The sequence below is a fragment of the Heloderma suspectum genome, chromosome 8 (genome assembly GCF_057233095.1).
Source record: "Heloderma suspectum isolate Gila_16-S chromosome 8, 16-S_ref, whole genome shotgun sequence".
Classification (NCBI taxonomy): domain Eukaryota; kingdom Metazoa; phylum Chordata; class Lepidosauria; order Squamata; family Helodermatidae; genus Heloderma; species Heloderma suspectum.
The window spans coordinates 31,838,340-31,853,551 of NC_139465.1; the positions used below are offsets into that span (position 1 = coordinate 31,838,340).

At 43.4% G+C, this 15,212-nt stretch overlaps 1 long non-coding RNA gene across 1 annotated transcript; it reads left to right on the top strand.

The window, feature by feature from the left end:
* The first annotated feature begins 2,288 nt into the window (after positions 1-2,288).
* Positions 2,289-14,438, top strand: LOC146339001 (uncharacterized). Its single transcript, XR_014784667.1, has 4 exons — positions 2,289-2,480; positions 2,747-2,837; positions 11,902-12,059; positions 13,932-14,438. It is a non-coding gene; the product is annotated as an uncharacterized LOC146339001 (long non-coding RNA).
* The last annotated feature ends 774 nt before the right edge of the window (positions 14,439-15,212 follow it).

The window sequence follows — 15,212 nt, forward strand, 5'->3', positions numbered from 1 at the left end:
GGGGTGACCCTGGGTTGTTTGTTTATTTATTTAATTTAAAATATTTGTATCTTGCCCTATACCATCAAGATCTCAAGGATAAATGCCAAGTTCTGCACCTAGGAAAAAGAAACCAAATGCACAGTTACAAGATGGGGGATACTTGGCTCAACAATACTACAAACAAGAAGTATCTTAGAATTGTTGTAGATCACAAGCTGAATATGAGCCAACAATGTGATGTGGCTGCAAAAACGGCAAATGCTATTTTCAGCTGCACTAATAGAAGTATAGCTTCCAAATCCCATGAAGTACTAGTGCTCCTCTACTCAGCCCTGGTTAGGCCTCATCTTGAGTATTGTGTCCAGTCCTGTACACCAGACTTTACAAAGGATGCAGACAAACTGGAGAGGGTTCAGAGGAAGGCAACGAAGATGATCAGGGGACTGGAAACAAAGCCCTATGAGGAGAGACTGAAAGAACTGGGCGGGCATGTTTAGCCTTGAGAAGAGAAGACTGAGGGGAGAGGTGATAGCACTCTTCAAGTACTTGAAAGGTTATCACAGAGAGGACAACTTTTATCCAGGCCAGGAACTTTTATCAATCATCCCAGAGTGCAGGACATGGAATAATGGGCTCAAGTTACAGGAAGCCAGATTCCAGCTGAACATCAGGGGGAAAAAAAAAACACTTCTTGACTGTTAGAGCAATACAACAATGGAACCAATTCCCTAGGGAGGTGGTGGGCTTTCCCACACTGGAGGCATTCAAGATGAAGCAGGACAGCCATGTGTCAGGGATGCTTTGACCTGGATTGCTCCACTGAGCAGGGGGTTGGACTCAGTGGTCTTATAGGCCCGTTCCAATCCTACTATTCTAGTAGAGCAGTGAACAGATAAAATAAATTCAAACAGTATAAAACAGTAAATAATTTAATCACCTAAAAACATATTAAACCATTGAACAAGCTAATACCAATTAAAATCTAAAACAATAAAACAGTTAAAACAGTGTGCGACTTTGGGGAATGCATTTAGCCCTCAAAGGCCTTCGTAAAAAGCCATGTTTTTACTTGGCACAGAAATGAAACCAATGTCTGCGCCAATCAGACCTCCAATCATTCCACAACCGGGGTGCCACAGTAGAGAAGGACTTCTCCCACATCCCACCATAGTGTATGTCTCTATGGATGTACGAAAGTCACTTACCTTTCCGCAGATTATGTTGATGGTGGGGGGAGGTGTTCCGTCCCTCCCCCCAGAATCCTCGACGGGGGGGAGGCGATCCATTCCTCCCCCCCAGAATCCTCCATGGCCGGCTGTGCTCCGCGGCAGCTCAGCGGAGCAGCTGGCCAGGCCCAGCCAGGCCAGAGCTGTCCGCAGCCGGATTTGCGGCCACGGAGGGCTCTGGGGAAAAAAAACAACAACCGCGTACACAAATGGCGGCGGCTACAGCTGCCGCCATTTTCGTTCCTTATTTTTGGCCATCTTAATCTACGTAAATATTTACATAGACTACGATGGCGAAAATAAAGGGGAACGCAAATAGCGTAGCGGGTAGGGATGGCGGAGAATTTCTCCCCGAAACTTCGGGGGGCTGAGCGCCAACGTGTTCGGCCCCCCGAACAAGGTTCGGGGAGAAATCCTCCGCACCCCCCCGCCCCCCGCACCCCCCGGGACGGGACTTACCTTCCCTGAATGTCCCTCCCGGCAGCGGGTCCGGCTGGTGGTTCGTTCGGTGTTCAAGCGGGGCGGGAGAGGCAGCCGGTCTTTCGATCGGCTGCCACCCCCGCCATTGCAATGAAAGAAAAAAAAAAACAACGTCCCCTGATAGGCTACGTGACGATTAACGTAGCCTATCACGGCTAGATTTGCAAAGTCAGCCGTGATAGGCTACGTGAATCGTCACGTAGCCTATCACGGGTGACTTTAAAAAAAAAAAAAGTGTGTACGGATAATGGCGGCCCCCATAGGGAGCCGCCATTCCCGTTCCTTATTTGGTCGCTGTAGTCTACGTAAATGTTTACGTAGACTACGGCAAAAATAAGGGCAACGCTATTTGCGTTGCCCTTATTTTCGCCGTAGTCTACGTAAACATTTACGTAGACTACAGCAACTAAATAAGGAACGCGAATGGCGGCTCCCTATGGGGGCCGCCATTCGCGTACGCGCTTTTTTTTTTTAAGTCACCCATGATAGGCTACGTGACGATTCACGTAGCCTATCACGGCTGACTTTCCAGATCTAGCCGTGATAGGCTACGTGAATCGTCACGTAGCCTATCAGGGGACTTTTTTTGTTTTTTGTTTTACTTCCGTGTTCGCGGCCGGGCGAGGCGGGAAGCCTCCTCCCCGGCCTGATTTTCGGCTGGGCGAGGCGGGAAGCCTCCCCCCCCAGCCTGAATTTTGGCCGGGCGAGGCGGGAAGCCTCCCCCCCCGGCCTGAACTTCGCAGGGGGAGCAGCGAAGCGCTCCCCCCCACCGCGAACAAGCTGCGAGAAAAGGTAAGTGACTTTCGTCCACCCCTAGTAGCGGGAGCTATTTGCGTCCTTTTTGATTCGCCGTTTTAGCCTACATAAATATTTACGTAGACTAAGATGGCCCAAACTAAGGAACGCAAATGGCAGCAGCTACCAGCCATGATAGGCTATGTAAATCTTTACATAGCCTATCACGTCGTGTTTTTTTTTTTTTTAACCCAGCCATGATAGGCTATGTAAATCTTTACGCAGCCTATCACATCGTGGTTTTTTTGTTGTTTTTTTACAAGACTGCAAATGGCGGCAGCGGCAGCCGGCCAGAAGACCAGCTGCCGCAGCCGCAGCCACCGCAGCCGCCACCGCCCAGAAGATCTGCCCCAGGTAAGTCTCGTCCCAGGGGGGATCCAGGGGGGCGGGGGGTGGCAGGCCGTTCCGCCACGGAGTTCGGGGGGCCGAATGCACTGGCATTCGGTCTCACCGAGATCTATGGTGGAATTCTCTGACATCCCTATATGTCTCACACCAGTGGGACACAGAGGACAACCCCTCCAACAGATCTCAGTCCTTGGTCAGGCATATATAGGGAGGGGCGCTCCCTCACGTATCAAGGTCCCAAGCCACTTTAGCCACTTGGTTTAGCCAACCGGTAACTCTTTTCATAAACTAAAGCAGCTCTTTGCCTACCACTGGTTTTATTTCATATCCTATTTGTTCAAGTGGTTAATATTAAAAATTTTCTTTGTGAAACCATGCAAAATTGAATACAGGAGTCAGGCTTTTAATTAATGTGTACATATATTTGATTAACACCTTTTTCATGTAAAGTCACTATCTCCAGTTGAATTGAAACATCTTTTTCAACCTCTTTTATTCATTACTCATTATTATCATGTAATGAATGATGGAGGGTCTTCTAGGACAAGCATCTGACTTCTAATTTCACTGTAAATGTATTATTTTTTCCCCTGAAGAAAAGGCTGAGACACTCTGAAAAGGAGTGTCACTTCTTTGTATTTGTTGAGATGTGTTTTCTCTATTCCACAGGGAGCCTTTCAAATCCTGATACAATCTTTTGTGCTATGTATTTGCATATTGTTTGGTCATAAAGACTATTGTGTTTATTTCTTTATTTTTCACCCTCCAATTATACCTTGAAATTCCATTGGCACCCAGATATTTGGGGTAGGGGGCAACCCAAAGGGATCAGGAAAATATTTAAGAGTAATGCTGTGCCAAAAATGTATCCTACATTTTTTTCCCCTGACCATTCTTATTCAATTTGATGGAAGAGAAATTGATTTCAAAAAGAAATTCAGTGGTGAAGGCACTTTGGAGAAATTCTCAAGAGTTTGGTTTCTTGGGCTTATTTTACTTAGGAGAAGTGAGCACAAGAAGTGAGCACAAGTGTCCTATCTTTCATTGTACAAACATCTCTTTGGCAGCTTGTAGCCTCCTCAGCTCCCTACACGTCAATTGAAGTCTAGTAGAAGTAGGGATGTAAAAACTCACCCTAGTTTGGTTTCTCCAGGCACTCACCGAAGCAGTTTGGTGAGTTCCCCAGGCTCACCGCGAACCTGTTTGGTGAGTGCCACCATTTTTTGTACCTTTGATTTCTGCATAAAACAGGAAGTTAAAAAATTGTGCATATTCAAATATGTACAGTTTGGAGCTGGGAAAGCTAAATTGGTGCAATATTAGAGGTATAATCCCTCTAATATTGTGCTTATTTAGCTTTCCCAGCTCCAGACTGCACATATTTGAATATGCACATTTTTTTTTACTTCCTGTTTTGTGCAGAAATCAAAGGCACGAAAATGGCGGTGCTCACCGAATGGGATCGCTGTGAATACTGGGGAGCATGAGTGGGCATGAGCAGGGGGTGAACAAGGACAGCATCTCGGCAGGTGCAGTTTGGGGGTTGCAGGAAGGGGTTGCCCGATGAATTCCTGAATCCAGTTGGGTGCCTGCAACATCCCTAAGTAGAAGGTTTTGTGAGCTAATTTGTGTGTGTGTGTGTGTGTGTGTTTAAGATCAGGAAGTACAGGCAACCGGGAAGGCTGGCTGAGATTAGGTAAGCTCAAAAACACCACAAAAAGAAATTCAACATAAATTCTAGACTGTCCAGAGAACAAGGCACAACAATGGAAGCCCATTTCATGGGGGAAGAAAACTTTCTGGAAATTAGAGGACAGATTTTGGCAAAGCACTAACCTCATCTCTGTATCTTGACACAATGCTGCCCCCCGACACACACACACACACACACCCCTGCATGGGTGTTGATGTTATTTGCTATTATGGAGAGGTTGATATATTAAGATATGAAAAGAGTTTGACTGAGAGATGCTATGTTCTCCAAATAAGAAGAAAAACATGAGTTGGAAAAACAAAGAGACAATGATGGGGAATTTCCTGTTCAAGGCTAGAGCCTGTGGAGATATCCTTTAAAGCTATTCTGTCCAGAAACAACTAGGTTCTAGTCAGGCAACAGAGAGCCAGGGACATGGAGAATTCTCTGTGGAACTCACTTCAGGATTAGGCCAGATATAAGACCCACAGAGAAGCTGGGAGTATTGCTTCAGCACTGGAATTGAACTGACTGATGGAGTTTCCAACCTTTGGGGGCCTGTGGGCAGATTTGGAATTTTGAGCATGTATCATGGTCTCAACCACAAAATGGCTGCCACAGGGGGGATGGCAGGTAGGAATGCTGGAGAAATTTGAGACAGACCAAGATGAGATGAATTTCTAAGAATCTGACCTGTGGAATCCACTGTGGAGTGACCCCCTAAGGCCATGCGGCGTCCATGGGCCTTTGCTGTTGTTGTTTTAGTTTCTTGAAATATTTATTCATAGGAAAATACACAAGCTTCTGCTGTGGAAAAATTGAATTGCATGGGGGACAATACATGAAATGTTACATACTCGGGTAAATTATATAAATTGTTACAAAACAGGTAATTATTTGCATATTTTCCCCATGATGGGGGTGGGGGGATCGCATCTGTCTGTCGCATCTGTCTGTGGGTGGGTGATGGAACAAAAGGCACCTGACAGTCCCTGAAACACAGATGGAGCAGATTTTATACAGACCATATATCCCTAATGGCAGGTTAGCAATGGCTACTGTGATGAGTAGCAAAGGAAAAGCCTGTAATGCCTGACCTAGGCCCATACCAGGAAGTCTACTGATATATATTCCACAGCCAAAGACCCCATGAGAACCTCAGCACACCCATATCCCTCACACCTCCAATGTGGTTACACTAGGCTGTTCAGCAACCTGGCCTTGAGGTACCCACAGACAGGGCTTGTAATCAACCTATCTTGCCTGTGGATTCAAAGGAGAGGTCAAATGACCACACAGGCCTACAGTGTGTTGACACCAAAAGGTGCAGGTGGCCTCCTGTCAGTGAAGCACACACCTGAAGACTGAAAGAAAGAAACCAGACTCCTCGGGCATAAGAGAGCTCCTCAGAAGTAGCAGGGTTCCTCAAAAGTGGGAGACTCCTCAGAAGCAGGAAGCTTGATGGACTGGGCTGTTTGCAGATTGGGCTGGTCAGTGCTATGAAGGCCAGGCTACATATGCAATCAGTTCTGGTCTATCCACTATTGGAATAGCACAGGTCCTATGCTCTGTGTAAGCCAGCTGTCTGCTGAATTTTCCATGTTTCTGACTCCTAGCTATCAGCTTTACCTCCTTCCTGAGACTGTGCTTGACCCTTACTCGTCCTCCACCCTTGACCTTGGCTTTGCTCAGTGACCTCCAGTACCAGAGGCAATGCACCTATGTACACCAGTTGCTGGGGAACATGGGTGGGACAGTGCTGTTGCACTCATGTCCTGCTTGTGGGTTCCTGGTCAACAGCTGGTTGGCCACTGTGTGAACAGCATACTGGACTAGATGGACCCTTGGTGTGATCCAGCATGGCTGTTCTTATGTCCTTATGTTTTTGCTAACAGATCACACTCTCTGTTGGATTGTCCTTCCAGGTCTGATGTCAGACTGTGATAACCAAGGCTGCATGTGATCTTAAGTGCCTGACCAGCCCACACTGTACTCTGACTTAATTATTTATTTATTGCATTTCTATACCACCTTTCTGGGAATAACCAAGGTGGTTTAACTTAGCTTCCCTACTGCATTTTAATTAGGGGCTATGCTGGGCCAAGTTCAAACAGGACAAAGCCCAGCAGCAGAAGACAAGTGCATAGAGTTGGAAAACAAAAGCTCCTGGAAGGAAAGAAGGAAGAAATGCTGGAGGAAAAACTTCTGTAAAGCATAAATAGCCATTCTTGAACTTTACATCTGTATATTAATTGATGCAGGACAGGAAGGCCTGGGGTGCTATGGTCTATGGGGTCATGAAGAGTCGGACACAACTTAATGACTGAACAACAACAAATTAATTGATGCATATGTTTTATACTGAGGTCTGTTGACTTGATCAATAAATTCATTGATTGATATACCCATCCATCAAGTAGAGAAATATTAAAGGAGAAGACTAAAAATACAGATTTCCCCTGTTTTAATAAGGCTAGGGCAGGTGTTTTTGATTTTGTTTTCTGAGAGCGAAAGAAAGAAATGGCTGATTATCTCTCCCTTCACCACTCACCCCCCCCCACACACACACACACTTACTTCTTCTCTAAGGAAGACACCAATTCATCAGATGACTGTGGCTACAAAGAGCTTTCAAACAATAAATCTTTAATCAAAAATAATTTGGCACATAAACATGACAGTATTTGAATGTGCACTAGGTGAACAGAAGCAGAGGAATAATTACCAAATGAACCTTGTTAATATATTGTTTAAACTACTTTGAGTTAAATCAAAGCTTCCAGTACATTGGGGTTTACATGGGTTAAAGTGCCTCTATTACTGAAATGATCACATAGCTTCTGTCTGCTTCAAACTGCTGCTTTCTGATTACTCCAGACATTTGCAGTTCACCACAAATGTGAATTTTGGACTGGAATTACTACTATCCAGTAGAAATTGTCATCTTGAGAATCCCAACTTAAAAGATCTGTAGGATTGGCGAGGGACAGAACCCATGCTTTGGAAGCTCAGTGACCGAATTCATGCTTTGCATGCAGGAAGTCCCGGTTTCAGTCCCTAAGATACCCACTGAAAAGGCTCAGGTAATGTGAAAAAAAACTCTTCCTGAGGCCCTGGACATCTCCTTCCAGACAGATAATACAATACTGAGCTAAATGGATAAACAGTTTGAGCTGGTATAAGCTAGCAGAAAAGAGCAATTAAGAGCACTATCCTATGCATGCTTAGACAGTCCTACAACTCCCAGCAACCCCTTAGCCAGCTATGCATTGGAAAGGGTCAATGTTGTGCGTAGCTCCAGGAAAGAGATGGAGCTAATGATGTGCCAAAATCTGCCCTCCAACATCCTGAAAGTTTTCTTTCCCCATGAAAGGTTTTCATTGTTCTGCTTCATTCTCAGGGTGCTATATAATTTATTTTTGTAGTGTTTCTGATATTACATAATTACTGTGAGGTGGTCAAGGGTGCTCTGTGTGCGTGTGTTTTCTTTCTGTTACATATCTCCCCAGTAAAGAATAGGTAGGTGAGTTGAGTCATTGGCTATTTCTGTTATGGAAATTTCTGATGGAGATTATTCTTCTCTTGATACTCTAGGGTCTTATGAAAGTAACCCCATGTGATGATTTCACATTTGTCTTCTAATGCTTTTCAGAATTCGGTAACTTTGAAGTTACTATGTCAGTACTCTCCACAAGAGCACTTGTGGATAATATCACTTTGTTGTAACTTTTCCATCTTAAATATACTGCATGATTGAATAGGCCCTGGCTCGCACACCTCCCTCTGCTTCTTTGACAGTATCTTTGGGTTGGTGACTATCTTCTGGATATAGATAGAGACAGAGAGAGAGGTAGAAACAGAGACAAGTGGGGCTGCAACAAAATATCACAATGTGGCATGTTCGTATTTACTGTTCCAGTCATTCAATCATACCATCTTCCATGATACTCCATTCCATGATACTCCCTCCTACCCAGTTTTCTGTTCCCACTGCCAACAGTCAGTCAGTGTGATAGTCACTGAGCATGCACAGTTCTCATTGGGTTGTGTTGCAGGTTTTCTCCCACAGGATTTTTTTTTTGGGGGGGGTACAGTTTTGGACATTACAAAAAAAAGGGGGGGAACAAAACAACAACTCATCAACCAGTGAAAACCATAACACAATGTTAGAAATCTACTAAAAGGACATGGAAATGGTCCAGAAGCTAGTGCGGCTGTTTAAGGACTGCAGTTAAAGCTGAAAGAAGGGAGGTGACTCACATAAAATCACCAGATGGCATCCAGTATTTATACAACTGAAATAAATGGAATGTTCTCAGCAGAAATTCAATTGAATCCAATGCTCACTGGAAGTCTGCAGCCAAATAATTGGGATAAAATGAATACATTAATTTATCTCCACCACCACCATCTCCTATTCCTTGGTCTGTCTTTGACCCCTTATGGTTGCCAGGTCACAATGCTGCATTGACACCAGAAGGCACAACTGGCAGATCTCCTTTGACATGGTCTAGGCTTTAGACCTAGCATGCCTATCCATCTTTGGGTCCCTGTCCTATAGTTCCCATCTCTCTACACCTCCCTTGCCTGTCCTCTCCCTTCCTGCTGTAAGTGGAAGGTCTTCCCATCCCTAAGTCACCCATTCCTAAGCCTCCAGGTTTAATGTTCCTTAGTTCTTCCATTCTTCAGCTACACAGTCCCAGCACCCATTAGGTTCTCAGGTTGTTAGTTCTCAGTCCAGTACCTATTTTATCCCAGTTCCTTCATCCAGTTCCCTGGTTTCCCTAGCACTCCAGTTTCACCCTGAAGTATATGCTGCTTCTATTGTTTTTGTGATGATTCACAGGAGGCTTATCCCTAAGTAGCCCTTTCTTGCCTGAGTTCTATGTTTATTCCCCTTTCCCCAAACCTCATTTTTCCACCTACCCAGTTTTTTCTTTTGCATAAGTTATTATTTAGTACATTTATATCCTACCTTCTGTTTTCTTCTGTTGTGGGACTCAAGGAAGCATGCATGGTGTTCCCAAGTCATCTCCCAACCAAACCCAGAACTGCCTAACCTCAGCAAGTTTGGTGCATCATGTACCCTCAGCCATTTTTGGTGCATCATGTATCCTGGGGCCTTTCCCCCCAGCTTTGTTCCCTGGGCATTTGGAATGTTCATGAACATTCTATAGTAGCCTTCCTCAACCTGTTCTCCTCCAGAAGTTTTGGACTTCAACTCCCATTAGCCCCAACTACCATGGCCAATGTTTAAGAATGCTAGGAGCTGCAGTCCAAAACATCTGGAGGGCATCAGGTTGAGGAAGGCTGTTCCATACTGTCATGTGAATTCAGTCAATCAGCACCAAAGGTTTCACCAACGTAAGTGCAATGCAATATAGATAGCCAATGGAAGACACAGAGCCAGGGTGGTGTAGTGGCTAGAGTGTTGGACCGGGAGTTGGGACATCTGGGTTCTAATCACCACTCATCCATGGAAGCTGACTGGGTGACTTTGGGCCAGTCACAGACTCACGGCCCAACTACCTCTTGTTGTGAGGATAAAATGGAGAGAAGATTATGTACACGGCCTTGGATTCCTTAAGGAGAGGAAAAGGCAGGATATAAATGTAATAAATAAATAAAATTTCAAAGACCATGCTTGTACCACCAAGTACAACTGCAGGAGGTACCTGCTGTCTCTACCATCATGAAATCTCTGCTCTGCTAACATCTGAGAGACTCAATTACCATTTTGAGCAGCTCTCTCACAATACACCAAGGGGCTATTGAGAATGGAATTCTGGAGATGAAACTTGAGTTGATGATATATAATTGTGATGCATAATCAACTATATTCAGTAAATATAAAAGGCAATAGGAAATGCAAGATTGTACCAGCTCAAAAGACAGCAATTATAGTATATTGTTCAGTATGGCCTAATTCATACATGTTAAACTCTGGAGGTGTTTAAACTTGTTCCCTTATTTCGTATTATTATTGTTATTGTTATTATTATTTTATGTTAGATATTTGTGGAATATCTTGATTAACTATACTTTTATGAACCATGAACATAAATCTGTTGCACATTTAGTGTGCATCTGAATGCACATCCAAATAAGGATGCTGTCTAACTGTTCTGTTGCTTTTATTGAGATGTGTATTCAGATATGCATTTAAATGAATGTGTGAAGGCAGATGATCTCTGTCTATTAAATTGCTTTCAGTGGGATGCATATTTAGATGCACATTTCAATGCATGTGCATTTCACAGTGATTCTTAGATCTTTAATTAGCTTGTGCAAGAATTTCCATGCTCAACCACATTTCTTCTCCTCCAACTATCTTAATCATAGTCATAGAATCATAGGGTTGGAAGGGGCCTACAAGACCATCGGGTCCAACCCCCTGCTCAATGCCGGAAGCCTGATTCCTAGGCGGTCTCCCATTCAAGTACTAACCAGGGCTGACTCTTAGCTTCTGAGATCAGATGAGATCATGCACATCCAGCCCTTGACCTTGTTTAGCAATTTGTGCATGCCATTCAGATGCACAGTACTAGCCAGCCCAAGGCATTTTGCTGCCTGGAGTGAAGTCCAAATGGCCCTCCACACTGTTAAGTCCTAAACTTTACAAAATCTTGCTGCACTATTCCTCCTGAAGCATATTTCTTCACCCTGCTGCATGGCAGGGCTGTCCCTGCAAATGCAGATTTATTTATTTATTTTTCCTCCTGCCTTTCCAGTGGAGCCATGAGGGCAAGATTTGGGGGCATTCATCCCAGAATGAGCAGGGAGGGGACCCAAAACAACAGAATTGGATTAACAAATTTAGACATAAGTGACAGAGTACACATTGCCATTTAAACTGATTTATTTATTTACAATATTTCTAGGCTGCCTTTCAGGGCAGGAGCCCTCCCAAGTCAGCTTACAACAATAACATAGACTGATCCTGTAATAAAACAGAGACTTTTTAAAAAAAGAATAACAAACACCAGCAATAAAAAATAGAGCTGTGCACAAATGGCCTCTCAAAATCTCCAGCCTATTTGTGGGCAGAAAAAATGGGGGTGGGATTTCACCAAATTTCTCCTAGGGGAGGAGAAATTCTCCAACAGTTTCTCACAGCTAGGGCTCACAGTTAGCAGGGGTTGTAGCACAGGTTATTTCTCTTTTTCCTAAGAGCCTTTGGTTTACTGCACTGCTTCTGTAGGTGGCAACAGCATAAACTGTGTTGAGCATGAATTTTTCTGAGGCAGAGTTTTGGATTTCTTTTGGTAGGATTCTTGAGATTACCTAATCACTGCGAGGTGGCCGAGGGTGTTGTGTGTGTTTTCTCTCTCTATTATCCCTCTTCCCATTGCTCTCTCTATTACACCTCTTCCCCAGGCCACCTGCACTTCCTGAACTGAAAAAGCCCCATTGAAGGAATTGCCTCATGATGTCTTCCTCATGATGGCTTTAACTGAAGTGAAGAAAGCCAAGAGATTACTGTACAATGACAGACAGGACACTCATGCACATTCCTCAGCCACCTCATAAGTAAGGTAAGCCCAAGAACCCCAAACCCAACCCATGGGAAATTCTCTGAAATTTCTCCTCCTTTGAATTTATTTTTGAAAGCAATTTATGTTCTATTAAATTGAATGAGAATGTTAAAAAAAGAAGGTGGGAGAACTTTTCAGCTGAGGACTAGGGATGGCGGAGAATTTCTCCCCGAATCTTCAGGAGGCCGAGTGCCGAGGCATTCAGCCCCCTGAAAGTGTTGGGGAAATTCTCCACCGGCCCCCGCCCCCCCCGGGATGGGACTTACCTTAAGCGAATGTCCCTCTCGGCGGCGGGTCCCGGCAGCAGGTCCCGGCGGCGGTTCAGCGATGTTTCATGGGGTGCGGGGGCAGCGGCTGGTCTCCCGACCAGCTGCCGCCGCTGCCATTACAAAATAAAAAAGTAAGTAAAAAAACAACAACACACACCCGTGATAGGCTACGTGACGATTTACGTAGCCTATCACGGCTAGATTTCCAAAGTCAGCCATGATAGGCTACGTAAATCGTCACGTAGCCTATCACGAGTGACTTTGGGAAAAAAAAACGCATACGCAAATGGCTGCGGCCCATGGGCGCTGCCATTTGCGTTCCTTATTTTGGCACGTCTAGTCTACGTAAAGATTTACGTAGACTACGGCGAAAATAAGGGAACGCTATTTGCAACTTGCCATTGTAACTTGCAACTTGCCATTGGCTCGCACATGAATCTGAAGTCATGTTTTGTGTGGGAGATATCAGCACTTATGAACTAACGCACACTTTTAATTAACATTATTTTCATTACCAGCACTTCTCCAGCATACTAAAATATGATCATCTCATCATCCTTTCATCGCCTTGCAACCAGATAGTCTTCTGCATCATTAGCATTGTGAGACATTCAGCTTTTCAACCACCTACAGCAATAGCTATCATATATGGTGCATTTAATTACTGTGACACACACACACACACACAGAATGAGAGAGAGAGAGGATAGATAAATAATAGATAAGATGAGATATTTGGGGAGACTTCTAATTTATATCAGTTTTGTCAGTTTCATTTTTTGGTTTGCTTATCCTCACTTCTGCAGTATCGGTGGAGATAACTGTCTAAAGTCTAATACAATCCAACTTCTCCTGGGAAAGAAACTCATTCACAGAGTAAAAATGCTGGGATGCGATGCTGACAATTATGAGCAAAATCATTCCAGAAGAAGTAAATGGCATGACTCATGGATCATCATCAGCCAAAATAATTGTGGCATAACCCCTTTCATAGTTTAAAATTAAATGTCTTCAGAATGTTATTAATCCATTGTGTTCAGCAGGATCACATAACTGAATACATTTTCTCTTTCTGTTTACTTTTCTTTCACATTAATATTGTTGACTTCTTTGTAATGCAAACTGATTAGCTATATTTCCATAAATAGCATTAATGGGGCAGATGTTGTATAGTATAAATATCTCTTTTTGTCAGTCAAATTAATTTTAATTTGTGAATTTGCACTACAATGATTCAATAATTAAAGCAAATAGTGTCACTGAGCAGGACCAGACTTCTCATATGCTAAAACAAATTTATTCTGATCATTTGTACTAAGGAAGGTTATTCAGGGCCTACCATAGGCAGGAGACATGGGCAATTGTTAGCAGTACAAATGTTACATGATTCTTGAAAAATTCTCTTTAAAACAACAACAGAAACACTTTTGTATATGCAATTATGTTGTTCCCTATTTTGATCTTTCAGACTGCCATCTTGTATGCTCTTAATTACACACACACACACACACAACCCAAATCTCACTCTCACACTCTCTCACACACATACCCCATGATATGAACTCTTCATTTCTTGTAATACGAGATTTATTTATTTTTTTAGACACTGGGATTCTTTGTCAGAGGAAGGAATTGCAAGGTGTTCCAGCCAAGATATATTGCCTATGAATCCTACTGGTCTGGGAATCAGGTGATCCTGAAGAACCAATCCTGTACAACTAGTTGTGTCTCTATCCTCTGTAATTACCAGGTTCAGAATACAAATTCGTCCAGTTCTGAATGCTCAGCTGTATTACGAGCTGAACAGCGTTTTCCCAAAACATATCTCCTTTAGTTTGGAAAGTAAAATGAAATCATTTGTATGCATATTATTAGTCAGCATTCAATGAACAAGGTGCTCAAAGTCAGTTTCTTTGTAGGTGCATGCCCCAAAGTTCTTGAATGTTAAACTCCTTACACCTGCTGAAATCCTAATTGATTGTTTTTAAATTACATGAATTGCAAAGACCAATACTTTCTAGCTGCATGAATTTCTTTATTCTTAAGCTCAATAACTGAAAATCCTATTGATTGCAGTGAATTAAACTACCAGCCCACATGGCAAAGCAGCCTTTTGGTTTGTGAGTATCTTGTTTCTAGTCAGGTCAATTGTCATTATTGTTTCTTGCAAACATGTTGTGATTGCTGTCCTCCATTCAGATGTAAAACTCGTTCTTATTGCCAGGTGGGGGGTTTGTGTGTGTTGGTGTGTGTTTGGTGAGGTGAGGTATGGAGTTCCAAGTGGCTCTCCCCAATGACTGGTGCTGAAGATAATGATGACTGGGGACAATTTATATGTTGACATTATGCCTGCATTGCAACGCAGGGGAAAAATCAAGGGAAACTCTCTCTCTCTCTCTCTCTCTCTCTCTGAAGAATGGTCATAATTATTGAGCCAATTCTAAACTGAACAGAGGGGATTGTGCCCATCACCAATTAAAGCCTATTGCACTCTGACCATCAGGTCAATTTGTCACTTAAGGAAGACAATAGTGCTATCCATCTGTGCTTCTGGATGGATTGCCTAAGAGCCAGGTTGTGTCTGTTGTTCTTGCCTGATGCTTCTCTGCAAATCTGTTGCTCCCTGAGCTGAAAAGTTACCTGTAGAAAATCTGTGGCTCAAACTTAACAGAAAGAAGAAAACTGGGATCCCCTTATCATTTTGCTAAGTGTCCAGGAGTGTGGAATTATTTGAAAGTTCCAGAAGGGGCTCACTGTTAGTAATGCTGACATGATCTTGCTTTATAACAATATTATTTTATAATATTATAAAATAATAGCATTGCCCTTATTTTCGCCGTAGTCTACGTAAATGTCTACGTAGACTACACGTGCCCAAATAAGG